Here is a 26497-nt window from a genome sequence, read left to right as displayed (position 1 = left end):
CCCTCCTTGGCACTACCCAGCTGGGCAAGCAAGGTCATCACAGCTCCCAAATTAATACATCCGATAGTAAAATGGATGGACTGGGGAGCAGTTGTGTATTTGTGCCTAAAAGGCATAAAGAGAGGTGGATCAAGTTGTCTGAGGTTCCTCTGGGCCTAGACACGGAGGAGCACAGTCCTGGTGACTGGACATGGATTTTTATGGTAGGTGTGAACATGTGCTTTAGGCACCCAGAGCCTTTCCCCCCCTTGTTTTTCATTTGGTGCTGAACAGAGTTGGGATTTCAGATCCCTGTTTTCAGGCTCATGACTCTGGGAGCCCAAAGGTTCTTCTTTGGTCTTTGCTGTGAATGGTGGGAGCCCTGAAGGGCTGCAGTGCAGCAGGGCAGGCTCTCAGCTGGGAAATCTTCCTCTTTCCCTGTGAGTGACAGCCCTCACTCCTGGGTGATGTCTAGCAGAAGGGGAGCCTGACTGAGAGGGTTATGGGATTACTGTGAAGGGTAGAAATAATTCAGGTCCTGCTCCATGATCATCATATTCCCCCAGGGTGTGGCTGAGGCCACAGGATTAGTTGGAGAGCTGGGAGGATGAGGGATGCTCCAGAGGTTCCCCAGGGCTGCTGGGTCAGGGCCCTTCACACTCTGCAGGCACTTCCCTTGTCCCTGCAGGTACATCTTTATCTGTGGCTCCAGCAGCTGCTGTTTGAAGTAGGAGGGGAGGGTGGGAGTTTCTCCTGGAGGGCCTGCCCCTGTCAGCAGCCCTGGGCGGGTGGAGGGGGCTCTGGCCAGCGAGAGCAGGCGGCAGCACAGAAACGGTGCTGGAGCCAAGGCTGGTCCTGCTGATGTGGCCCTTTCTCCTGCAGCGGATCATAAAATATGGCTCAAATTTTCATTACGGCCTCTATTGATTATCTTTTGGGACAGATGAGTTATAGGGAACATTAAATTAAAAAAAAGGGAAATATTTGAATGAGTTTGGGAGGTCGATGCCAGAAGGGCTGACGCACCAAGCCTTAGCAGCACCTGCCTGCTCTGTGGGCCTGCTGGCCCTTCCTGTGGGCCCCCTTGGGGGAGCCTGTCCAGGGAGCTCCCCTTGTCTGTGTGAGCTGCCCCTGGGGAGCAGCAGGCTCTGCAGTGGCCATGAGCTGTGTGCCCTGGGGCAGCCCAGAGGCACAGGGGGTGGCTGGAGCACGTGGGTGCTGTCCCTGAGTCCTGCCCGATGCCACGGGCTTTGCTTTCACTGCATTGTGACCCTGGGGACCTTCCCGTTAAACAGCACTCAGTTGGTGCCTGGCTGGCACCTGCTTTGGGATTCTCTAAAAAGAGGGGAGAACAAGGGGCTGTGAATGGGAAAAGGTCAGATCGTTGTATGTGGTGACACATTTGGATCTGATGTAAATACATGTGTGGAGGTCAGCAGTGAATCACAAAAGCAGTGATGGGCTTTCCAAGGTTTCCCTCCTTCCCTGCACCAAAAGAAACATTGCTGCCCTTGTCTCTCCTACACTGAGGGGTCAGTGCTCCTCTCTCCAGGGTTCCCTGAGCACAGGAGCTAATTCTTGATGTGGTTTGTGGTTAGAGACCTTTGGCTCCAGGTAAGAGAAGTGCCAGGATTGAATCATCCCACTGTTAGTGTGGCAGACAGAAGGCAAACCAAAGAGAGGTCTGTCTTCTTGCTGCCTCTGACCAGCTCTGATTTGAGGATGATCCTGGCATTTTGTTCCTGTGGCCTCTGTGCCCCTTCAATTTTTCCAGGTTGTACCATGTGCCACAAAATACTGTGTGCAGGAGTTGGCCTGGTGAGGCTTTGCCCTCAGTTCCTTCCCTGCCTGTGTTCCACCAGCGTGGGTGAAACCCCAGAACCTGCAGTGCCGTCAGCACACTTTGGTTTCAGCAGCTGGTGTGGGGAGTAATGGATGTTCCCCCTTGGAAAGGAGCCACAGTTCCATCTCCCGGGGCAGCAGGAGGGTCCTGGAGCTGGGTGGCTCTGAAATCTCTTCTCTGCACTTTGTTCTGGGTTGTTTTCTGTCCGTCAGGCCAGCAGCCAGTGCTCCGGAGGAATTCTCTGTTTTCTTTTCTAAGATTGAGAAGAATGCACCAGGGTCCCTCTCCAGCCACGCGCAAGACAAACATCCCCCCATGCTGGGCTGCACCTGGGCAGGGGTCCTGCTGCTGCCACTGACCCAGGGGCACCCCCATCCCCTCAGGGACCCCCTGCCTGCCTGCTGCCACCTCTTCAGCTGGTCACAGCGGGCACCCAAGGTGTGCCCTCTGCTTTGGGGACAGTGGGCTGTGCCCTTTGCCCACCTGTGTGTGCACATTCCCACTGCTCTGCTCCAGCACATCTGTGTGTGCTGCAGGGGCAGTGCTGTCTCTGCCCGAGCCACTGCCAGCCCGGAGGAGCCACAGGTGCTCCAGGTGTGTGTGGAACTCCTTGTGCCTTCACTGTGACCCATCAGACCAACCCAGCCTTGCTGAAGTGGGGGCATTGCCCTTGGGGTGGGAGATAGGTGTGCTGGGGGACAGGACTGAGTGCTGAGCCCACAGCTGCCTGTCCGTGTTCCACTTCCTTGCAGGTCTCTGCTGATTTCACAAGCCATGCACAAAGCTTTGGCCTCACCTGGGCAATGCAAAAGGTAGTGGTTTCCATGGCTCCACGGCCTGGCTCGGGCGACACACCCTTTCTGTGTAAGCTGGCTCCCTGGAGTCGATTGTTTTTTGGCAAACAGCTTCATAAACTCCTCCAACAATTAAACTGGAAAGAAGAAAATAACCAAACCAAACACAACAAACCCCATGCGTTATGGAGTGAGACAGCAGACAGGTTGGAGCAACTCCCCCAGCCCTCCGTCCCCACTGCTCCGGCCCCCCGAGCCCCCCGAGCCAGCAGGGAGAGCAGCCCCAGCTGCACTTGCTGCCCTGGGTTTGGGAGGTGCCTGGGCTGCCCCAACCCACCGAGCTGCTCTGAGCTAACAAACATGAAGGAAAAGGTCACGTTATTCACTTTTATTTTTTCAAAGCTGCAAACATCCCTCTCTCTGGGAGGGGAGGCTGCACAGATGCCAGCTCTGATTAATTTAAATATTTACCAATCCCATTTTTTTTTAATTGTGTATGTTTGTGCTCTGTTTGTGTCCCATAAAATACCTGGTGTTTTGGGCGTACCCCGTTTGCAGGGTGCATGAGATCACACTGAAAAAATGCAGTGAAAAACATTTTCATGCCACGACACATCAAATAGGATTTTGAATTAAGATGAAGATTTTTTCCCTCTTTTTTATCTCTGAAGTTTGGGTGAAAGGATTTTCTTTTTCTATTTCTTTTTAAAATTCTTTAACTAGGAAGAAAAATTGTCATGGAAATCCTTTAAAAGTTCCTTTGGCCTTATCTCACCGTGGCAGACATGGAGGGCAGCTGTTGGTGCTGGTCAGAGCCCGACTGGTGTGTGTTTGTGGATGGTGGTGTGTTCCATGGGAGGCATCCAGAGTGTGGTTGGCAGAGGCAGCTCCGAGCTCCTGTGGGAGCGTCAGCAGCTCCTCTCCCGTCCCTGCCCGTCACTGCTGTGTCTGTCAGACTCGCTCTGGGGCAGGTGCTGTCTTGGCTGTCTGTGTGTCCCTGAATGGGGGGCTCGTCTCGCTCAGGGCTCTGGGCTGCTGCTGTGACACTCCAGGAGAGTTTCCCCTGAGCTTTCCAGGGGAGGGACCCCTCGGTGGATGTCGCAGCCCCCCTGGGCACAGAGCCTTGTGTGTGTGTGTGAGTGTGCCCCAGGGCTGAGCACAGCACAGCAGCCAGGCTGGGCACTGTTTTCTTCTCCTTGGGATGGGATTTTCTGTGTGCTTTTGGCCATGGAGACTTGTGCTCCCCTGGGAGGGAAGTTTTCTTTGCGGGTTCAAGCAATGAAAGCACTACTGGCATTCACCCCACCTCCTTTTAATTGCTTTCCGTGCCCATTGGGTCATAATCTGATCCCAGGCACATCTGGGAAAGTACAGAGCTGTTCCTTGGAAAAATGGAGCATCTCCAAACAGAGTAGTGCTGCTGGGATCGGGATGCAGCCACCTCCTTGCTGTGGTGTGGCCAGTTTGCCAGGCTGGGTTTGTCCCCAAGTCTCCAGGGCTGTCACGGGGGCGGGGGAGGACGTGCCCACGTGTGTGTGTGATGGAGCACGATTGGCACTGCTGGAATGTGAGTCCTGTGTTCCTGCTCCACTGTGGGGAAGGGAAAAAAGAAGGGGGAAAATCAGGGTGGGTGTGCAGGGAGGGCAACAGTTGTCTCATCCAAGCCATCAGCCAGAATTTGAAATTGGACCTGTTACTTTTGAGGAATGTAGGGCAGTGGAGGAAACTGTTGGGTGGATGTGCACGCGGCTCTTGCCTCAGTGTCCCAGGAAAATGCCAGAGCGTAGGATGGCAAGGAGTAGTAATTACCCCACAGCCTCAGCTCCACCACTGCAGTCTTTGATCACTTATTACTTTTCTATTCCTTGTGCTTCTTGCTGTAATTGTTACAAAATCTCTGTGCTTTGGGAGGGGTCCAGGACTCCAGGGCCCAATTGCATCTGCCCTGATTCAGAAAGTGGGTCATGCTGCTTGGTCTGGGAAGAAGATACTCATCTTGCTTAGCATGATATTTATTAGGAGATAGGGAAGGGAATGCAACCGCGCTGTTGCCTAGAAAATTGCTCTGGGGGGATAGCAAAGGACTTGTGAGGGCAGAGCATGGAAAGTTCTTGCGCATCCAGTGCCTGTTGAAGCCGTGCCACGTTCCCTGTGCCTGCATTGCTGCTTCCCTCACCCTGGGACGTGGAGTGGAGGGATGGCAGGATGACAGCGGAACTGGGGACGGGCAAGGGGTTTGTAGCTGCTCACTCAGCAGCTCCCAGGCAGCAATGGGCTCTTTACCTTCCTTGGTCCAGAGACTGGTGGGAGTGGAGGGAGGGGAACATCAGATCTGCTTCTTCATGAAGATGTGCTGTTTTCACAGTCAGCCAAACCTGGGTGGGCTTTGCTCCTGGACCAGGGACCAAATACACGGCACGGTGTGACACAGTGCCCTGGAAGGCAAGAGCTCTCCTGTAAAGAACAATTAGAAAGCCTTGAGCCAAAGCCTGGGGTGATTTCCTCTGTGCTGGATGTCTCATTAAAGGACAGAGAGGGGGAAGCTCAGTGAGGATGGGCCGGGGGCTGCAGGAGGGTCTCGCAGCAGGGACTCTGCCCCAGCCCACCTGACTCTCAGGGGGTAGGACAGCACAGCTGATCCTGCCAGGCTGGCTGGGCCTGTGCTGCTGCCTGCTGTGAAATCACCCTCGGGATTATCCAAGGGAAGAACTGGCAACTCCACTAACTTGGAGGGCCGGATCCTCCACTCGTTTAAATTGGCATGAGTTCACTGAAGCCACCAAACTGCACTGATTTTACACCAGGATAGGATTTGGTCCAGAATCTTTGAAAGAAGAAGACAAAGAGAGCAAGAAAAGTGTGTTTGATAGAGTCCACTTACAAGCCTGGGGACTCCTGGACTGTCCTGAGTAGAGAGGGGGTCAGCAGGTCGTTTCCAAATGTCTTGGACAGCTTGGAAGGGCTCTGAATTCTTGTGGCCATGGCAAATCCCAGAGCTTCCTCAGGAGGCATCTTTGCCTGCTCTGTGGAGTGCCTGTTGGCAGGGGTTGGTGGAGCATCCAGGGTCACCCTGCCAGTGTTTCCTGCTCATGGCCTTGTAGTGCCAGCGTGATGAGAGGGGTCAGGGACAGAGAGCAGATCCCCACCTGCTGATCTGGCCTGTCGTGGGCCCTGCCTGTTCTCAGGGGTGCTGTGACCCTGGCCCACCTTTTCCTGTGCGTGGAACACCACTGTGTCCCCTGCAGCAGGCGGTGGCTGCCACCACAGGGTTTGATTTCACTGAGCCTCTGAGGGGGTGGGAGGGGAGTTCCTGCTGCAGGCAGAGGGGCAGTGTCTGTGTCCCAAAAGGTGGCTCCATGGAGTGACATTCAGCACGTTCCTCCAGAGGTTGTTGGTTCTTGGTGTGTCAGGCCAGTTGTTTTCCCAGCTCTGCACCTCCTTCTTGGGTGGGGGTATTATGGGATGTACATAAGAAGGGTTGTTGTCCCGTGTTTCTAGAGGTTGTTTGCTGGAACACCAGGCTCGTGGGACCTGCAGGGATGCACAGAATTCCCTCCAGCCCCTGGCACACACTCACGTCCGGGGTGGATCTCGATAGAGTTTTAGCAACTCCCAGTGAAGCAGCTCGGGGCCGGAAGTGAAGAAGGGATAAAATATCCAGCTGAAACTCCTGTAGGATGTAATTACCTGAGCTGGGAGCTGGCCAGCCCAGCAGGTATCACCCATGGGCCAGGTGGTCAGGACCGAGGGGTGCCAGGACAGCACCGCTCCGGGAGCTGCCTCCGTGGGCACTGACAGAGCAGCTTTTGGAGTCACTGGGTGTTTGTTTCCATGGCTGTTCTGTGCATGTACCATGTAAAAGGCTCCTGGGAAACTACAGCCCATGGATGGGTGGCCCTGTCCTGATGTTCACTCAAACCCTCCTCCTTTTCCATTTAAAAGAGGAAAAAAGCCTAAACAAAAAAAAACTTAGGGAGAAAAAAAGAAACCAAAAACAAAGGAAATTGACTTCCCAAAAATTACACTAAGCTAACATTTGAGGCCTGGCACCCATCCATCCCAGCCAGGAAACTCGGAATTAACCAGTGCAGTGCCATGATTGCCGCGAGGGCGGTGCTCTGGTGAAGGGCAAAGCTTTGGGACCTGGGGGCTTGGGCGTGAAAGTGCTCAGCGTGTCTCTGGAGTGCAGCAGAAGGGGTTTTCATGCACATCTGTGCATGCACAAACGCAGCATTAGATGCAGGGGCAGGTTTGTGCTTCAGGGAGAGAGTTAAGAGCAGGCTCCTGGTGCTCAGATCTGATGGGCGATCCCAGCACCTGGCCAGGGCTCCCTCCCCAGGACCATCCCGTGGGCTCTGTGTTGGTGCAGCAGGGACAGGGACCCGCAGGTTGCAGCTGAGGGAGCTGGGGAGTTCACACCCCAACCCAGGCTGCAAGGGAGGACAAAGTTGACTCTTCATTCCCACTCGCACGTGACGCGGCGCCCCATAAATCAGTGTGAGTGACGGGTGTGGGTCAGCACAGGGGAGGCAGCGCAGGGCAGGGCGAGGGCAGCGCTGGGCACAGAGCTGGAGGGCAGAGTGGCCTGAGCTGGCAGAGCAGGCTGGAGGGATCCCTGCAAACACCTGCTGCTCACCCTGGGCCGATGCTGTCAGTGCTGAGTGTTTGCCACGGCTCTTGCACTCACCGGTTTGGGAACAGGATTGGAATGGGCTCCTGTACCCGCAGCCACCGAGGCTGGAGCCGAGTGGGACAGAGGGCCAGGCGTGTCCCTGCTGTCCCCACAGCCATCCTGCTGCCAGCCTGCCCGTGCTGTGCATCTTCACAGCTCTGGGGGACCGCAGGCAGCAGGATGGCTGTCAGAGCGTTGATGGTATCTCATTTCAGAGGCTGGGGGAGGTCGGGATGTGTTAAGGCTGAAAATATTTACAGGTTTTGAAGTTGAAACGCAAACAGGAAAAGCCCTTTAAAAAGTGAGTGTAGTGGATATTCAAAACAGGGATTGCCATGGAAACGCCACAATATTTGCTTAAATTGACACAAAGGTTGCTGGTTGCAGGGTTCTGACTTCTTTGGCTCCATTTTCTTTGGCCCAGCACCTATCACAGATTGATCTCAACAACCCTCTTTTGTTTTGCTTCTTTTATTTTTGTCTGATGGAAATTAAAAAAAACCACCACCAACAAAACCCTCCTAGTCTACAAATCCTACCTCACAGAAGAGTCAGAAGCTTCTGAGCTTCTGTCAAAGGTTGGAGCTAGGACATGCTTTAATTTTGTAAGTAAGGCAAAAGTTCTTTTAATCTGTGCATTTATTCATTTCCTCCAATGCAGGAAATGGAAGGGAATTGTCTTAACTGCCTAAGGAGAGCAGGGAGAAGGGTGAAACCTGTTGCAGAGGTAGCAATTTGTATCCAAAGAGCACAGGACTTTTGCTGTCCAGCTCTTGGACCAAAGTTTGAGAGATTTACTTGTAATTCCCAATTCTGCCTCAGATTTGCCAAGTGACCTTTGACAAGTCACTTAATTACTGTGGGCCTCACTAAAGTGGAAATAATAATTGTTCTTTGTCTTGTCTGGTTGTGTTTGTGACAAGTTTGGGACAGAGGGATTGGGTTTGGTGTGGGGTGTCCGAGGCTGCCGGTGGAGCCCTGTGTGTGACAGTCCCCCCCGAGGAGGGATGGCAGGCTGGGCTCACGTGGGCAGGACGCTGGGCTGGGCATGGGGAAGCTCTTTGCTCTAAGTGGCTTAGTAACTGTAGGCTGCTTCTGCCTCGGAGTGACCTGGATTCTTTTCCTGGGGAAAGTTGGAGTGCGTGGCCCCCTGGATGGTCACCGGGGTGGTTGGTGCCTTGGCTTGTGAGCCGCAAGAGCCACACATGGCCGAGGAGGAGCTGGGCCCGCGGTGTGCCCGGCGGGGTGTGCCAGGCCGTGCCAGGCCGTGCCGCGCTGCCCCACGCGCCGTGACCGAGGGCTGAGGGCTGTGGGTGGCTGTGGCATTTCAGGCCAGCGTCACTGCTGGGGCTCGTGACTCACCTGAGCTCGGTACTGCTCAGTGGGGAATATTCATTTCCTTTTGGAACTCTCCTCAGGGCAAAGAGACTTCACCAAGTGAAGGGAGGCCATCACATTCATACTGTCCTCATCTGAGACCACCTCCAAAGCAAAGAGCCTGACTTCTCTCCTTGCTTTGTGCACTGGAATGGACCTTGGGGCCTGGAACTTCTCAATGCAAGGTACTGCCTTTTGTTCTGTGGTCAAAGTGCTCTGGAATAGGACTGGAGGGAGTGCTTTTGGCTCTCCAGAGCTTCAGTCCAGTTCCTGGGAAATCTCTGTCCTATGAAGATGGAAGAGCTGCTGAAAGTCACTGTTTTGGGTGGTTAATGCATGGTGGGGTGTTGGTTTTATCTTGAGCTGGCTTACAAGTAGGACTGGGTTTATCCCTGCCATGGCTGCCCATCTCTGCACAGACACCCAGCTGACACAGCAGAGCCCTGCTCTGAGCAGCTCCCTCTCTCTGCCTCCTTCCTAATGAGCTGCTGTGCAGTATTAACAATTAGCTAAGTAGTTTGCATGGGAGTCCCCTGGGTAAGTATTGTGTGGGGACAGTTTCTGATTGACTTGTTTCACAAAAGAAGAGTTTGAAGATGTCTGTGGTCACGGTGGGTAACTCGGAGAGGTTGAGGGGGTGGGACTGTGTGTTTCTAAAGCTGTTTTACTTTCTTCACTACTTGGCTGCCGTCACAGCTTCTCTGCAAATAAAGGTATGACACGACAGTGGGATAATCCATTTCTGGTCCATGGATTGGGGACTGGGGAGGTACCTGGTGGCCCTGCTGTGCTGCTGCAGGTGGAAGGGCTGAGGAGCCTCGCTGTGTCTGGGCTTTGTGTGACATCACCTCTGCTCTGGAGGGGTAGAGTGTTGTCAGGGGGTGTTTCCATACTGTGCTGGCACCATTAAGTGCTGATGATGCCTGAACAAAGATCAGCAGCTGAAGTGCCTGAGGGGATTGTGTATCACCACATTCCTCTATTTTTTGCTGCTGTGCCATAAATGATACCTGGGCAAAGCAGTGTCCCCAGAGCTGTTGTGAGTCACAGGTACAGCTGAGCCGTGAGCTGGAAGGATCCAGTGCAGGGGCTGCTTTGGCTTAGCAAGAGGCAAGATGAGAGAAGTGACAGGGCAAAGATGTTGGTCTGTGGCTCTGGCTATCCCAGCCCATCCCTGGCTGTGTGTGGCACGGGAGAATTTATTCCTGTTGTGAGTGCCCTCCCTTAAAGAGCAGGACTGTGATCCTCTGAGGGCTTAGTTCAGAGCCTACAGCCCTGAGTGCTCTCAGTAAGCCTGCCAGTAAATCCAGTGTGCTTCAGGATGGGATAGGGGTGAACTCTGCCTTCCCACACCTTCCTGGTGCTGAAACTCCTCCAGGGTCTGGCATGCTTTATTTAGAAAGCCTGGTTTTGAACTATTAGCGTAGGGAACTGGCCTTTATCCCTGTGTGAGCTGTTCTGCTGCCTGTGTCCCCTTTTAGAGCAGTGGCACGTGCCTTCCCAGGCCTCCAGAGGCAGAGAGCTTCCCAAACTGGAGCTCTGCCCAAGGGAATAGCTACAGGAGCATGAAGAGCCTTGAGGTTTTACCAAATAAGATACAAATTCTCAGGTTTGATTGCAGCAGGTGAATTTTCCACAAAACATTCTTATGTGCCTCTCCATAGAGGGAAAACATCCAGGGGGAAAAACTCTGCTGGGGAGGCTGCCTCAGAGGTTCCAGGTGCATTTGTCCATCAGAGGGAACTTTTCCTGTGACCCCTGTCACAGGTGCCTGCTCATGTAGCTCCTGGTATTGACAGGCCTGCATGTCCATCTGACCTGGACCTGGGGTGAGCAGAACCCCTGAGACAAGAAGGTAAGAGGAGGAGGAGACTAATAAATCAGGAATTCTTTAAGTGCTGAAATGAACCTTAAGGTTCAGATTCTTGCAGATGAATTATCCTTTTCCATGTTTGCCTTCTCCTCCCAGTACTGGGTGCATTGCTGAGTGTCCTTCAGGGGCTGCTTCCCGAGGGACAGAAGCTCTTGAGAGACAACAGGAACATTCCCCTGGACTGCAGTTGTGTTCTGAGCTCCCCCTGCTTCTGCAAACATCACTCCAGCGAAGGAGATGCATTTAGCCTTTCAGGCATGTGGCTTTGTGATCGCTCATGCTCTGGACTAGAAATCCCTGTGTTCCAGTCTCAGCCCTGGAGCAAGTTGTATGGCTTCGACTTTCAAAACAAGCTCAATTTACTTTGGGCTACAGGGGCTGCACGTTCTCCAGAGCCCATCCCCAGGCTGTGATTGCTGTTTCACTGTTTATAAGCACAAGCTGGCTGTTTAGTCCTAGAGCCATAAGGGTCGGAGGGAGTTTTCCTGTTCAGTTGATGAAGGGTAGCCTTTTATGAAGGGAAAAAGCTTAAAAATGTGAGAAGGGGTTTAGAAATATTTGCTTTGTCTGTGTTTAACTTTGCAAAATATTCCCCCCTATTTCAAGCCTAAAGAAAAGCTAAATTAGTGGGTTAGCTTGGGCTGGTGGTGTTATTTTGGTGGGATCCATGGGATCCATGGGCACAGCTGATGAGGGAGGAGGTGGGAACGCTGCCTTCCACAGAAGTGCAGCCAGGCCAGCACAGCCAGCCCGAGCTGGGCTGGGGAGTAAGAAACAGCCTTGCAAAATCAGCGTGGAAATTTACCTGCCTGGGTATGAAATCAGCTCACCTGCCTTTGCCAGGAGGAGTTTAACTTGCCCATTAAAATATACATCTATTTATGTATTACTTGTTCTGTGAGAGAAAATTTTCCCAGGCAGTTACAAAACTCAGTCTAGACTGTAACGTGTGGCATCTGGTGGTAACACGCCATATACATATATCTGAATACAGGATCTGCTCTATCACCCTGCCTGGGAGTCACCAGGACCTGGAGGCCCTTCCGCTGGCCCTGGGCAAATGCTGGGCCGGGGTCCTGCCTGCCCTGCTCTGAGTGGGCTCTGCCTACTTGTCCCACCCGGGAGAGCCAGGCAGGCACTGCCACGCTGCTGTCCTGACCTGTGGCCCCACAGGCCCTGTGGGCTGGAGGCAGCAGTTCCTGAGTGGAGCTCCTTGGCAGGGCTGGGCTGAGGAGAGGGAAGATGTTAAAAGCCTGTCTGGGATAAGAGCAGGGTTGTCACATCCATCTGCTCAGGCCCTGACGAGCAGCTGATCCATATTGTTAACATATTGCCTGCCATATGGGCCAGCTCAGCTCTCCAGGAACGCTTGGGAGACCTGACCTCTAGTGTGACAAGATGTGAGCATGAAGGACGGGTTGACAACAGCCCTTGGGTCTTGGAGTGTGAAACCGTGTTCAGCCACTTGGGCTCCTTCGCTGCGCTCCTCCCGCGCTGGCTCTGCTGCCTCGCTCCCTCTCTCCTCTCCTGCTCAGGGTTTCCCTCCCTCCCCTGTTTTCCACATCCCTGGTCTGCGCTGGATCAATGACCTTCACTCCTAACCAGACTGGACAGTTCTGACTCCCTCCCCCAGGCCTTCGATCAGATGTTTGGTTGGCGGTGCTGGAAAGCTGAATGGGGGGAAGTCAAAGGAGGGAAAGGAGGATCATGTGCCTTTAGCTGTCCTTACATATCTGGGGTGGCAATGGCACTGAAGCCTCATCCACTAAGGGCCTCAGCACCTCCTGCCCACTTGGGCAGCAGCAGATGCTCATAGAACCTCCTGGTGGAGGGTGAAGTCCAGCAGTGGGATCTAGGCAGGTTGGAAGGGCTCAGAGGTTCAGGGAAGGGCCCTGATGCCACAGTTTGAGGAGGGAACACTTACAAAGCTCTTGAGAGATGCGGAATGATTTAGTTTCAAACTCAGAGTAGAGGAGGAGGAGGAGAGGCTGGAAGAGACAGGACTGGGCCAGACCTTGATGGGTTCAGGCCTTGCTTTCTCTGCCACCTTCAGTCATTCTGACTCCATGGTGTCCTCCGTCTCCTGGAGCCCTGCTGATGGAGTTGGCCATCTCCTTCCTAAGGCTTCTGTCTTCACACTTGAACTTCGTGGAGGTTAAACCCTGGTGCTATTAAAGCAAGCACCAGTTTTGTTGTAAACCTCATCAGAGTCAGGATTTCAGCCTTGACTCCTCAGAAGGGGATTGGGATGTTTCCCAATTGTTTTTACTGTCAGATCTGCAGGCACAACTTACTTGTCTTTTAGTCTCCCCAAGTAAGGGTGGCCTTTTCTTTAACATTCCTGTCCTGGAAAGTCAATGTCCTCAGAAAGCTGAGATTTTGCCCTACTGCTCTTCATAGAGGTTTTAGACCAGTTTAGATGCTTTTCTGTCTCTCCTTCCCCATATACCTGCAATTGCACCAAGCATTAATAGTGTTTATTTGTAGAGAGGAGCCCACTGAGATATTGCAAAATAAAACACAGTGATGAGTCGTGGTTTATTTACTCAAGCTTCACTGATGTAACAAACCTGATTTTATGTTAATAATGACTCAGAAGCAGAGTTGGGAGGAGAAGGCAGATCTCCTGATTCCTTTAACCATCTGACTGTGTTTCTTGCTGTCCTTCCAAGATCCAGCAGCACTTTCCTCAGGGTTCAGGCAGCAGTTCTGGGGCACCCTGGTGAAACACTGGCTGAAAGGAAATCACAGCAGTGCTCTGCCAGCTTGCAGGGCCCATGAAACCCTGAGGAACACGTTCAGCTCTGGCAGGCGTGTGCTTGGGGCCGTGTGTCTGTCCCTCAGGCAGCTGTCCAGCCAGCAGGGACGCTGACCTGGGAGTTCCTCAGGGCAAACCGCTTGGAAAGCACTTGGAGCAATCAGGGCTAAGTAGGCACATGAGTGTTCGAGGGAAATGCATGTTCAAAATGCAGTTCTTAGAAATGTGTTGATAAAAACAAAAAATGTGAAAAATGAACAAATAGTGCAAAGTGAAGGGGATCTGTTCTCTGCTGTCTTCTGCTGGGGGCTCATTCCAGAGCTGGTGCTCAGCCCTGGGCAGTGCTGGAGGTGAGGCTTATCTCACTGCTTGAGCTGAATATGGAAAGCCTGTCTTAGCATATTGCCTCTGACAAATTATGTATTAATGCTGGGGCTTTTTTGTTATTACTGCAGTTATATATTAACCATTAAGAGCCACAGGTAAGCCCTCTGCTGATGTAAAGCACCAGAGCTGCAATTCCTGTCAGCAGAACCACCCTGATCTTTGCCAGGGCAGTTTACGATCTGTCCCAGTGTCTTTCTTGCGATTCTTGCTGAGTTTGTGTAAGCTGTACATTAATAGAACATACAAGAGAAAAGGGGAGAGGACAAACTAAGGTGAGTTTGAAAGTAAAATGAGCAAACAATATTGCTAGCCTTGTCCTTTCAGAAGTCAAAAGCTGCCCCCCTCCTCCCCCCAATTATAAGACTTAATAATACCAAGGTTTCTATGGTTCAGGATGCACACAGATCACATTTCAGGTTGCTGTGCCCTGCAAGTGGGAGAGCACAGGGAGCAGAGGGAGGGATAGCACTGTACACACATTGTTGAACAAAACAAAAATCTTATGTAACTTGCAAGATCTCAGACTTTAAGAAAAACACGAAGCATTGCAAGGTTGACAAGAGTTGGCACATGGGAGCAATTCCTGCCTGATTACTGTGTCCCTGCAGAATGCTGACCCAGAGAACAGCCCACTCAGGAACCTGGTTGCCATCCTCCCTCACCAGGGCTAGTTACAACAGGAGCTGCAGTCGAAAGCCAGGAATGTTTTGGTTGACTTGTTTTACCCAGGGCTGTTCGATGGTGAGCAGTGCAGATCCCACCTGAGCTGGTGTGGGGTAGGTTTGTCCTCTCAGACACCCATCTGTGAGGAGCTGGGATTTGGACATCCTGAGTCCCTGAAACAGGAGTTAAGGTGAATAGTGAGAATTGCTGCTTGGCATGTAGAGCCGTAGCAGCACAGCCCAGCACTGCTGCCTGCCCTGCCTGCTCCCCAGGCCAACTGGGCTCTGGCTTTGCCCCAGGAGGCTCCTTCCTCTGCCCATGAGACTGTTGGATCCATCCCTGGCTTTCCCAGCCCGGGGGAGCTGCTGGACCATGAAGGGCTCTTCCCTCCCCCTCCCTGGCATCCCAGCACTCCTGAACTGCGGGTGAGCAGCCGGGGGGAAAGGAGCAGTTTCCTCCCATAGGACCAGATATCCAAGCAGGGCTCAGCAAGGAACAGGGACCATTCCAGGTGCATCTGAAGAGCACACAGTTCCCAGGCTTTTGCCCCAAACTTTGGGATTCCACACAATGTTCCCCTGGCAGAGCTGCCTCTTGGCCCTTCCCCAGCTGCAGAGAAAGGTGGAGGTGCTTCCCAGGACCCCACCAAATCAGTCACCTCCCAACTTGGGGCCTTGCTCTTCGATCCTTGCCACCCTGCCTGTATCCCCTTCTACCCACTTCTTCCCCATTCCCCTGTGCCACTTTTATGGATCTGCCAGAAAGGAGAGGAGATTTTTCTTCCCCTTGTTTGCTCCACTCCATTACTCCCATCTGTTCCTCCAGGCCCTTAGTCCCTTTGTTTTTCAGAGTCCTGTGGATTTGGTCTCAGTTTACTCTCTGGGATGCTCTTCTGGACAATGCCGGTGTGGGAAGGAGGTCTGGTTCACAGGCCAGCACAAGGGGTGGGGGGAATGTGCCTCTTCAAATTAATCAGAATTTTCTCCTCCAGAAATGCTAATAGGGGAAAAGCAATTAAAGCAGCCTGTTTTTTATTAAGTAATCTGTGTTAAGAGCTTGTAATGAAGTTTAGTGCCGTTGTGACTCGATATTTCAGCTTCACCGGTTTGAGTCAAAACAATCCAAAGTGGGAAGGGAGCGAGGAGGGAGCTGCTCCCGGCACCACTGGGGCTGGCTCTGGCTCCAGCTCACTCTGTCAGGCTTTCCAGTGAGTGCCACACCACTCACTCTTTGGCCCAGGATAAGAAAGGGAATTTTAGAAACCTGCACACACAAAGTGAATGGCTCCTTCTGTTCAGAATCTCCACGTGGGATGGCCGTGGCCCCTTGGAACAGCCTCTGCCTTGTCTCTTGGGGCAGTGCAGGCACCAGGTTCTCATGGGGAGCCGTGGGTGACGAGGGATGGCAGAAGGGAGGTGGCAGAGAGGAGCAGTGGGACCCTCCAGCTGAGTGCTGCATGCTCTGAGCAGGTTCACAAAGCTTGTCCAGCATCTGGGAAAGTTTCAGCTGCCACAGGGCAAGGATGGGGATGGTGCCACTCCTGTCCTTTGCAGCTCTGGGCCTGTCCAGCACGACCCTGTGACCAGGGTTGTGAGCAGCTGTGGGAGCTGCATTCTGCTCCTCTACTCCCTCCCACCCCGGGAGAAGGCAAAGGGAAAAGGGACAATGTCCCTTTAAACAACTCCATGCCAAACCTCTGCGTCCTGTTTTATCTGAAGTCCAACCGCATGTTGTTCCAGGGCCGATCCGCTTTAGCTAATTAATAATCTGACAGGAGCCACCCAAGGGATTAGCTGCTGAGATGAGCCACACCAACCCCCCAGCAAATGAGCCCCGTGTTCCCCGGGGACCCGCGGGGACTTCAGGGGGCAGGGGCTGCACCACCAGCACGGGGTGGCGAGGCCCTGAAGGGGATTTATGGCAGCTGGGAGGGTGAAGGGGGAGGTGAGGGGTTACAATTTATGAGATGTAAACTAATAAATCAGTTAGTTGAGGAGGGGAAAGGGGGAAGCACCAAATTAAAAGATAACACCTTAAAGGAACAGGGTAAATTGATGGTGCTCCTTGTGCAGGGGACACCAGGAGGGTTCCCAGTGCAGTCCAGTTGTATCTTCCTCTGCAGGAAGAGTGTTAATGGGGACTGGGAGGAAGAGAGATGCACCTTTGGGCAGTTTATGCAAGCAGATGATGGGTTGGCTTTTGTGGCAGAGGCAGCAGCAGGAAGGAGGGCACGAGGGCACCTCTTTGGGTCACAGAATGCAGAGGCTGTGGTGACTCTGGCCTGGGAGGGGTTGGTGGGTAAGGGGTGCTTGGGCACCCTCTGCACTTAGTCCTCCCGTTCAATTAGGCTTCCACTCTTGTAGGGAACTCTTTGGTTCCTACTTGTTAAATGGGATTAATGGAGAGGGTCACTTGGAGCAAGACAAATTGCTGTCAGGAGAGCTGCCTCAAGACAGAGTGTGATATATTTCCTTCTGCAAATTTGCCTCTTCACGGAGTCTTCAGTGGTTGTGAGGTTTGGAGTTTGCTCCTGAGGCAGGTGCAGGGCTTTGTTCTGGAGACTTAGAGAGGTCTGGAACTTCCTGGCGAAGAAGGTCCATTTTGGATTCTCTTCTGATTGCAGGAGCTGCTGTGCCTGCTGGGCAGGACAGTGGCCTTGGGCAGAGGTTTCTGCTGCCTCTTCCACTGGCTGGTCCCAAAGCTGGTTTGCCTTTCCATACCATTCTCTTCTGGTGCCTTGAAACCTGTCTTGGCCCACAGTTCTTCCTGAGAGAGTGCCCAGGCCTCAGCTCTCTCCAGGGGCTGCTCTAATGCAAATGGTAGTGCAAGATGGGATTTCCAAAAGCCTTCTTAGGGATATTTGTAATCCCTGCCCCATGACGGTGCTAGACACAAGCTAATGGAGAGGGACCTGTGTGAGCCCTCTCTGCAGACCCAGAGCCAACCTCTGAGCCAAAGGCCAAGGGCCAGGAGACTCCTTCAGTTCCTGCATCCCCCCCCTCATGGCCTGGAGTCAGCCTGAGTCCTGCAGCCAGCCCAGCCCCAGCCCTGCAGCCCAGCCTGAGCCACAGCCAGCCCAGCCACAGCCCCAGCTCTGCAGCCAGCCCAGCCCCAGCCCCAGCCCTGCAGCAGCCCAGCCTGAGCCACAGGCAGCCCCGAGGTGCTCCGGGAACGCCTCTGCCAAAGGGCCTTGGGATGCTGTGGGAGCTGCCCTGGGGGAGCATAGCCCAGAGCCTGCTGATTGCTCTTCCAGTGGGGCAGCTGCATTAAGCAAACAGTACTCATCTGACTTCTACATATTTCCATCTAGAGAGCTGCCTTCAGCTTGCACAGTTCCCTGCAGAGACGTGTTGGGCCAGGGTGGCCTCTTGTTGTGATATCAAAAGGCAGGAAGGGGAGAGGGAGCAGTCCTGTGCCATGCTGGGGCTGAACTGTGACCATGAGACACCTTCCTGGTGGGCACTGGATTGGGCTGGGCTGCTGGAGTGGGCTGGACACCTCCTGCCAGCACTGCACCTTCCCATCCCACCCCATGCCATGCCATGCCATGCCATCTCATCCCATCCCATCCCATCCCATCCCATCCCATCCCATCCCATCCCATCCCATCCCATCCCATCCCACCCCATGCCATCTCATCCCATCCCATTCCATCCCATCCCATCCCATCCCATCCCATCCCATCCCATCCCATCCCATCCCATCCCACCCCATGCCACGCCATGCCATCCCATCCCATCCCATCCCATCCCATCCCATCCCATCCCATCCCATCCCATCCCATCCCATCCCATCCCACCCCACCCACCCACCCACCCATCCACCCACACTGCTGTGCCAGGCAGGGCTGTGCTGGCAGCCGGGCTGGCAGTGGCACCGTCGCAGCTCCCGCACGCACGGCCGTGGTTTGGCCTCCCTCCTGCAGAGCTGCCAGTGGCCCACGCTGCTCCTGACCAGCATCATTAGTGCGGGTATTTATATTTCATTAACAACATTAAGCCAAAATGGTATTAAAAGCAACACCAATGATAAATAGCTTATTAATAAACAGGGAATGGTCTGCACCACACGCACATTCAATCCCTTCCTAAACGTGTCTCTGCCACTAAACCCAGCCATTTAACTCCTGCTGTCCCAGAGAGATTTGAGGATGCCTTGGGAGTGGGTGGGAATCAGATGAAAGCAGAGACTGGGGGCACACAGTGTCAGGCAGTTGGTTCTTCCTCAGGCTGGGGTGGGAGAAAGGTGTAGATCTCTCAAAGTGCCCCTGTATTTCCACTACTGGGTGGGCTGGTTTTGGTTCTGTGCTTCTAATGTAGTTTTGGTGATGTTAAAACACAGTAGTATAGACAGCATGAAACAAAAAAAGCAGAGTTCTAAGATCCAAGTGAGTGTCTGTCTGCCTTTGATTTTACCATCCCTGTCCTGTTTCCCCTGCACACTTTCACAAACTTCTCCCTGGCTCGGGCAGGACCATCCACAACAGGCACCAGCACAAAATCTTCTGCTGACACCAAGCCCAGTCTCTCCCAGTGGTGTCTGAGGACAGCCAGCCCTGTCCTCATTCCTCCCCGTGTGTTTATTCTAGGGATTAAGAATGTTAAAAATGTGGCTTTTCTTGTAAGCTTGTCAATCAGTTTATTATTTATTATTTTTTGTTTTTGTTTGCCCCCAACTCCTTATTCTGCGAAATGACTTCCCATGCTCCTGCCCCACCCTAAGTACAAAGGCTCTTTTATTGCTCTTCCTGCTCCTTTCAGCAGTAAATTAATTACCTCAGAAACTTGGATGACTTTGGAGTTGGAAGCCCCCCCAAACCACCTCTGGGTTTCTCACAGGAGAGATGAGGTTCCCCTCTCCAAATACAGCTCGCTGGGCAGCTCCCTGGCTGGTCATGCTCATCTGTGTTCCTCTGACTGCATGTACCTTGCTGGCTTAGGCTGCAGCCATTCCAGGGCTTGGACAGGAACTCTGTGGTCTCCCTGCTGGGGACTCTGCTCACCTCTGGACTTGCACCGTGAGGAACGAGCCCTCTGCCCCAGCCTGGCCCTGTCTCAGTGCCACATCTCACCTGTAAAGCATTAAACAGCATTTTCTGCACTTCTGTTCCTAAGCACATTGGTGGTCCTGAATGTAGGATTTGAGGTGCAGCTGGAATCATCCTGCCTCTTCCTCTCCTCATCCCTGGGTCCTTCTGATATGGGCTGGGCACAGGTTGGACAGGGAGGGAGCACGGAAAGATGGCAGGGCTGGCTGGAGTCATCTCCATGACCTGTGTCTTGCACGTGATGGAAAGCAGAAAGGGTGTGTTATCATCTGTTTGCACACCAGCATGGGCAGCATTGTGGGCTCTCTCCTGGTTAACTGAACTGTGAATTGTGTGTCCTGGCAGAGGAAACTCATCAGGACCTGCCTGTTCCCACTCAGCTGATTGTGGCAAGGTCTGTCCCTTACTCACATGAGCATTAAGGTACTCAGATATTCAGAGCAGGGAGGGGAGGGGGAGAGAAGGGAAAGAAACCAGGCATCAAGATAATCATGATTTCCCTAGAGCCGTGTAGGGAACTCAGAGCCTGATATCCAGCAGCATCTCTTCCGTCTCACTCTTGCCACAGCATCAAGGATAAACAAAAACCCTGGTGCTGCTCACCTGCCCTGGTCCCCAGCCCTCATCCTGGGACATCCCTGCCTGCAGGGAGCTCAGCACAGCAGGGGCAGGACCAGGAGGCAGAACTGGCTGTACTCACACCCTTTTTTCTGGGGGCTTGGAAGGGCTCAGAGAGTGCCATAGCACTGGGTGAACATTTGTCTGGGGATGGACAGGGGACACTGTGGGGACACCACAGCCTGGGAGCTGCTCAGCTGTGGGCAGTAGAGGTTCCTACAGCCAGCAGAAAGAGGGAATGGATTGGACAGAATCACCCAGCACAATCAGTGAGTTGGTGAGGGAAGGGTTTCTGAGCCTTTGAGCTTTTCATCCTGAAGCCATTCCTGGAAATATCCCAGGGGGAACTTTGTTAGACTGTCCTGTCCAGTGGGAAGATCAGCCCTGCCTCTGATCAGCTGGTGCCAGTAGGGGTGGTGCCAAGGCTGCTTAGGGGACTGAGGGTGATAGACGTGGCCTCTCCCTTAGTCCTTCTCTATTACTGTGCTTCTTCTCATGCTTTGGGAAGGATCTGTGTTACACATGGGTAACTGTTGCCTGCTGAGATCTCAGGCTTTCTCTCTTTGGAATAAGCAAACAAGGATGTGAGGTTTTGAGTCCTGCCTTTTGCTGTGGAGAAGAGTAGCCCCTGCATGAGGGACTCTGGGGTGGAAGGGAGCATAAGCTTCCCCCATCTGCTGAGGCAGCTGTTTCAGAGGAAGTTGTAACATGTTCCTGGGAGGACCCTCTTTGCCGATTGGGAAGGTTGTTGTGGAATGTGTCTCACATCAGCTCTGTGTCTGAGGGATGAGGGTTGGGAGCCATGGCCTATTTCGTGCCCTGACAACAGTGTGGGAGCAGGCAGGGCTGAGCTGGTGCTCTGTGGCAGAGGGGTGGCTTCCTGTGGGACGTGGGGAGTGTTGAGGGGGCAGCTGGTCCATGCCTGGCTCCCAAAGTGCTGCTCTCAGTGCCCACCCCAGCAATTCTGCAGACTCCATGAGCTGCCTGTTCCATTGCAGCTCTCTCCATGGAGCGTCTTCCCTTGGAAGGAATTTTAATCAAACTTGACTGAGGAGTGCTGAAAAACATGAGGAAGTAATTACAAATATGAATTTACAGCCTCCTGGAGTACCTCCCTCTCCTTCTCTCTCTCCACATAACGCCTGTATTTACCCTGTTCCCTACCCTTGCCAGCCTCATTCCTCAAGCCCTCCTCCACTTCCCTGCCTCTGTGGGTCACATTGGTGACCCTCAGCTCTGCCTCAGAGGGAAGAGAAAAGGTAGAGCCAGTTGTGGGGCAGATTGTGACCCTCGCTGTCTGCTGAGGCAGGAACACGCCAGCGGGAGGACAGTCCCAGGAGGAAGTTGCAGGTTCCCTGAAGGAAATTGGCTGGAACAGCCTCCCCGATTGTCTGTGATTTCCCAGCTAGATAGGCCCCAGGGGAGGGGGTAGGCTGGAGCAGGGTGGAATCAGCCTGGAAATTAGGATGGGCTGGATGCTTCCTCCATAAGGTGTTATTTTCTCATGTATGCTGTTCTTGGGGGTCTTTTGTGGGGAGGAGTTTCACACCTGAAACCATTACTGTGGGAAGGCTCTGAGCCTGGGTCATGCACACCCCATAACCAGCTCCTGACGGGGGTCACACATTCCAGTGCCACCCCCAGGTCATGTCCTGGTGCTGTTGCTGCTGCTGCCTGGCTGCTCTGCAGGCTCTGTGTCCTTCCCCCTTGTCCCCTGGCACACAGGGGAGCCCACGGTGTGTCCTGTGTGGAGTGGAGGGTGTTCACAGCAGAGACCGTGAGCCCTTCACAGCTGGGAGGGCCTGGAGAACTGCGGGGTGAGACTCCAATCTCAGTCCAGCTGCCTTGGGCAGGAATTAAGGGGCAAGGTGGGAACTGTGTGGGGAGGTAGCAGAGAGTTCAGCACTTGGGCACTTCTCTCATCTTCACCTCACTTTCTTAAAGCTGTAGAAGAAATGACTGACAAGTTAGTGGGCATTGGGATTGTGACTGTTCAGACAGTTGCCAGCCTATGAAGGGATTGGGAACAGCTCTGAATTTGTTGGTGGAATTTAGCAGAAATGGGAAAATTTGTGTAGATGGTCCTTGAGCTCATGAAAGAATATGCTGCTTCTAACCTCTAGCTTTTTCCCTCTTTTTTTTTTTTCTTTTTAAGAGTTAGGCCCTGGGGCAGTTTATATTCGTTGGCCCTAAAGGGGCCAGAAAGCCAACTGTCCAGTGCAAACAGGGAAGGCATTCCCTGCCTTTCTCTTAGGCACTGGTGTGGGGGTGAATGGAAAGCTCTGGAATCCCTGGGCTTATTTTGGTGCCTGAGTCAAATCTGAATTTCACTGGCTGGGGCTCTCACCTTCTGGACAGTAAAAACTAACAAACCCTGAATGCTTTTCCCAAATCTGCTATCACAGTCTGCTACCATGGCCCTGCCCTGGGCTGTTTGGTGATGAAGGAGAGAAGGGGGAGAAGCGTAAGTACTCCCTCGGGATCCCCTCTTACACTCTTATTTTCCTGTAACCACTTTGTTTTTTTGGCTAATTAAAGACTCTGAGCAGTTTTCAGCCTGTGGGGTTTCTTTTATTTGGTTCCTCAGCAATTAACTTTTTTACTGAACAAAGTTTTGATTGAGCTGGGGCCCATGTCTTGGTTTAAAATTTCTCTGTAGCCCTGTGAATCCATGCCCTTTCCTATCCCATCCATGGCTCAGTGCCACCTTCTCTTCCTCCACTGCCAATTCCTCCCTGTGCTGTCTCCTGCCCCTGTGCTTTCTTCTGCACCTCCACTCTTACCAAACCCCTTCTTGTGCTGAGAAAAGGTTGACCCAGGAGCCTTTTTGCCCTGTCTTCAGAGGGCCAAGAGCCTTGCTTGTTCCAGGCTGCAGAGGCTTCCCTCAGTGCAGTGGTTTTCCCATTACACAGTCCCAAGGGCTGGGAAGAACCTGAGCTGCAGGCCCAGCCTGTCTGTGGGAATCTGTGCAGTTCTGCTCTGGGCTCTCAGAGTGTCTGTGGGCTCAGTTCCCTTCTTGCCGGGCACCTCAGTCCTCTCCCCAACACAGCTGTCCCTTTCCTCGCACTGAGAGGGGCCCTGGGCTTCTTTCCCCTCTCTGGTCCCTGGGCTGAGGCTGCCCCGGTGGGAGGTTGGATGCCCCAAGGTGGGAGGCTGGTTCCCCACATGCCTGAATCCTCCCCTGGCACAGGTCCCACCAGCACTGGGGCCCTCAGTGCCTCTGTGTTAGCCGAGAGCTGCACGAGGTAACAAGTGGTGACTGTGTTTGTTGTTCTGAGGGCTGGGGCTTTGCTCTGGTGTTGTTTTCCCCGAGAGCCATTTCCTTTGCTGCTGTGCCGCGGCGTGGGCGGCTGTCCCTGCCAGCGCGGAGCGTGGGCACCGCAGTGCCGCCCTGTCCCGGGGCTGCTGTGCCCCTGCCTCGCCCCCAGCCCGTGCCCTGGGGTGAGGTGCCCACACTGGGCAGGCACACACAAGCTTTGGCTTGCTGGGGAGCAGAGCACCTGCAGTGCCTGCACACACATGCCAGCTCTGGCGGCTGTGGCAGCACCGCTGTGCCCGCTGCCCTTGGCACCGCCTGGGCCGGCTGTGGGGGTGTGTGCACCTGTGCTTCCCATCCATCCATCCCTCCATCCATCCCTCCATCCCTCCATCCATCCATCCATCCATCCATCCATCCATCCATCCATCCGTCCATCCATTCATCCATCCGTCCGTCCGTCCATCCATCCATCCCTCCATCCATCCATCCATCCATCCATCCATCCATCCATCCATCCATCCATCCATCCATCCATCCATCCGTCCATCCATCCATCCCTCCATCCGTCCCTCCATCCATCCATCCCTCCATCCATCCATCCGTCCGTCCGTCCATCCATCCATCCATCCATCCATCCATCCATCCATCCATCCACCCGTCCATCCATCCATCCCTCCATCCATCCATCCATCCATCCATCCATCCATCCATCCATCCATCCATCCATCCATCCGTTCGTCCATCCATCCCTCCATCCATCCCTCCATCCATCCATCCCTCCATCCCTCCATCCATCCATCCATCCATCCATCCATCCATCCATCCATCCATCCATCCATCCATCTATCCATCCATCCATCCTCTCCTGCACTCGCTGCCCTTGGCACCAGCCGGGCCATGGAGATGTGTGTCCCTGTCCATCTGTCCATCCTCTGCTGCCCGTGCTGTCTGTGCACACACACTCGTGTGCCAGCACACACTGCCCCAGGCCCTCTCCCCCTGCACATCCAGCAGCAGGCAGGGATCTGCACGAAGGTTTTTTTGAAAAGGGAAAATTACAGCTGTTTGCATTCCTGAAAAAAGGCAAAGGAAACACAAGGCCCCCAACCTGCCCTGTGTGCACCCTCCAAACTTTCTGTCATCTGTAGGCAATACCCAACCTCATCCCCAAATGATGGAGGTCTGAGACAGTTGGAGTGCAGGAGGGAGAGAAACTGTGGTTTCCAAGGACTGATTAGATGGCATGCCAAGTGTATTAAATTTTGCAGACATTTTAACAGCAATATGCTAGATAGTTGGGTGTCCCCTGAGGCTGCTGGATTTTTTATATCCTTCACAGAAGGTCAAAGCCCTCTTCTGCCTGCCCCCCTCCCTTTCCCTCTGCTGTCTCTGTCTCCCTCATTCCGTGTCCCTTTCTCTCTGTGTCACCATCCCTCTTTCTCTCTCTCTCTTATTTTTTTGGTGCACTTTCTCCTTCTCTTTAGCTGTGCATATAAAATAAAAGATCAGTCATTTGTGAGTTCCTCTGTGAGTGGAAACTCACACTCCCTGTGGTCTCCTCACACAGAGATGGGTATGCTGGGGCTTTCCCTCTCTTTTCTGCACTTTGTTTTGGGGAAAATATGTTTTCCTCCTTCACTCCCCAAACATCAGCTCTCTGCCCCCTTTTTTTATTTTTGTAGCAAAAAAAAAAAAAAAAGAAAGGGCAGGAAAAGAATCCATCTGGCATATGAATAATTGAAATGGCTCAACTCTGTTCCTGTTGCTGTTGTTTGCTCTGTTCTTCCTCCCCCGCCCCAACCGAAGCATCCCCGCGGGTGTGGGAGTCGAGCTGAGGATATGTCGGTTCCCTCCAGGGAGGTGCTGAGGGGGGTCAGCACGTGGCTGTGCCCTCCCTGCGGAGCTGAGTCCTGGGGACAGCGTGGGGGGCGAGGGCAGGGGGGGCTGTCCTGCCCTGCCCTGCCCAGTGTCCGAGCCAGGCCTGTCTGGGCTGCCCCACGGACATGCCCAGGTGTCTCCTGGCATCCTCCCCCCGGTGCCCCAACCTCTCTGGCAGCCACAGCTGCCCCTCCTGAGCGCTGACAGGCCTGCTCTGCCCACAGCATCTTCCTCTCTTGCATGGCATGGCATGGCATGGCATGGCATGGCACGGCAGGGCAGGACTGCCTCAGTGATGTGCAGCTCTGTCCAGCCATGGGTGGGATGCCAGTGCTGTCCCTGTGCCGGGCATTGGGCACAGCTGGGGGCTCTCTGCTCCCTGCTGAGTGCTCTGAGTGGCTTGTGGGTTAAACTCCTCAGGACACGTGTGGCAGTCTTAAAAATAACCTCCCTCCTTCTGACGTGGGTTCTCCTCTCCTGTGCGTGCTCGGCTTCCCCAGCCTGCAATGCCAGACCCGCTGCCTTCCCATTCCCCCAGTGCCTGAGCCGGCCTGGCACCCACCCATGGGCTGGGCACCCTCCTGTGGGCTGGGCACCCTCCTGTGGGCTGGGCACCCATGGGCCTGGCAGCCAGGGAGAGCTTTGGCCGTCTCTTTAAAACCATTCAGAGTAAACCCAAAGAACTTGAGTGCATTAATGCTGGATGGAGATGGGTCTCCAGATGCCAGCCCGATCCATATCCTCCCCACAAGGCAGCTCCCTCCCATCTTCCTCCTGCCCACTCCCTCCTTCCCCTCTGTCCGTCTGTCTCTCATTCTCCCCACTCTTCAGAAAGGAAAAGCTGACATGAGGTGTTGAACCTTTAAATATACACAGGGAGCTCCTTTTTTCTGTAGTTAGTGGGGCTGCCTGTGCTGAGTGGTGTGTTTTGGAGCAGGTATTTGCTGTGTGGATTTGTGATTATACTTGGCAGGCGCCGGGAGTGCGTGGTGTGTTTTTGGGGGATGTTTGTGTATTGTTGGGGAGGAGTTTATATTTAGGCTCTGTTTTTTGTGGTTTGAGGAGGTAATGTATGTATGGGTGAGATGTGTGTGTTTATCAAGCTGTTTGTGTGTGTTTTTATTCTGTCTTGGTGTTTGTTGTGTGGGCACGTCTTTATAGTGTGTGTGTGGAGATTTGTGTATGTTTTTCCTTGTGTGAGGCTGGTGTAGGAGTCGGGGCTGGAGTCATAAGGATTCTGTGTGTGTTTTGGGATACACACTCTGTGTGTTACGTATGAGTTTTGTATGTAGTGTTTGTGATGTTTGCTAATTTCATTAATTCTCATCTTCAGAGGGCTGGGCTTTGGT

General features: G+C 53.5%; 1 protein-coding gene across 5 annotated transcripts in view; it reads left to right on the top strand.

Moving 5' to 3' along the window:
- CASZ1 (castor zinc finger 1) overlaps positions 1-26497 on the top strand; it is a 194758-nt gene that overhangs the window by 28173 nt on the left and 140088 nt on the right. For all 5 annotated transcript variants that reach the window (XM_071575981.1, XM_071575979.1, XM_071575985.1 and 2 more), the window contains exon 2: positions 8707-8850. The gene's annotated coding sequence lies outside the window, so the exon portion shown is untranslated. The remainder of the gene's footprint in view (positions 1-8706; positions 8851-26497) is intronic.

The sequence above is a fragment of the Pithys albifrons genome, chromosome 22 (assembly GCF_047495875.1).
Source record: "Pithys albifrons albifrons isolate INPA30051 chromosome 22, PitAlb_v1, whole genome shotgun sequence".
NCBI classification, from domain to species: domain Eukaryota; kingdom Metazoa; phylum Chordata; class Aves; order Passeriformes; family Thamnophilidae; genus Pithys; species Pithys albifrons.
This window is presented reverse-complemented; position numbering and strand designations above follow the sequence as displayed.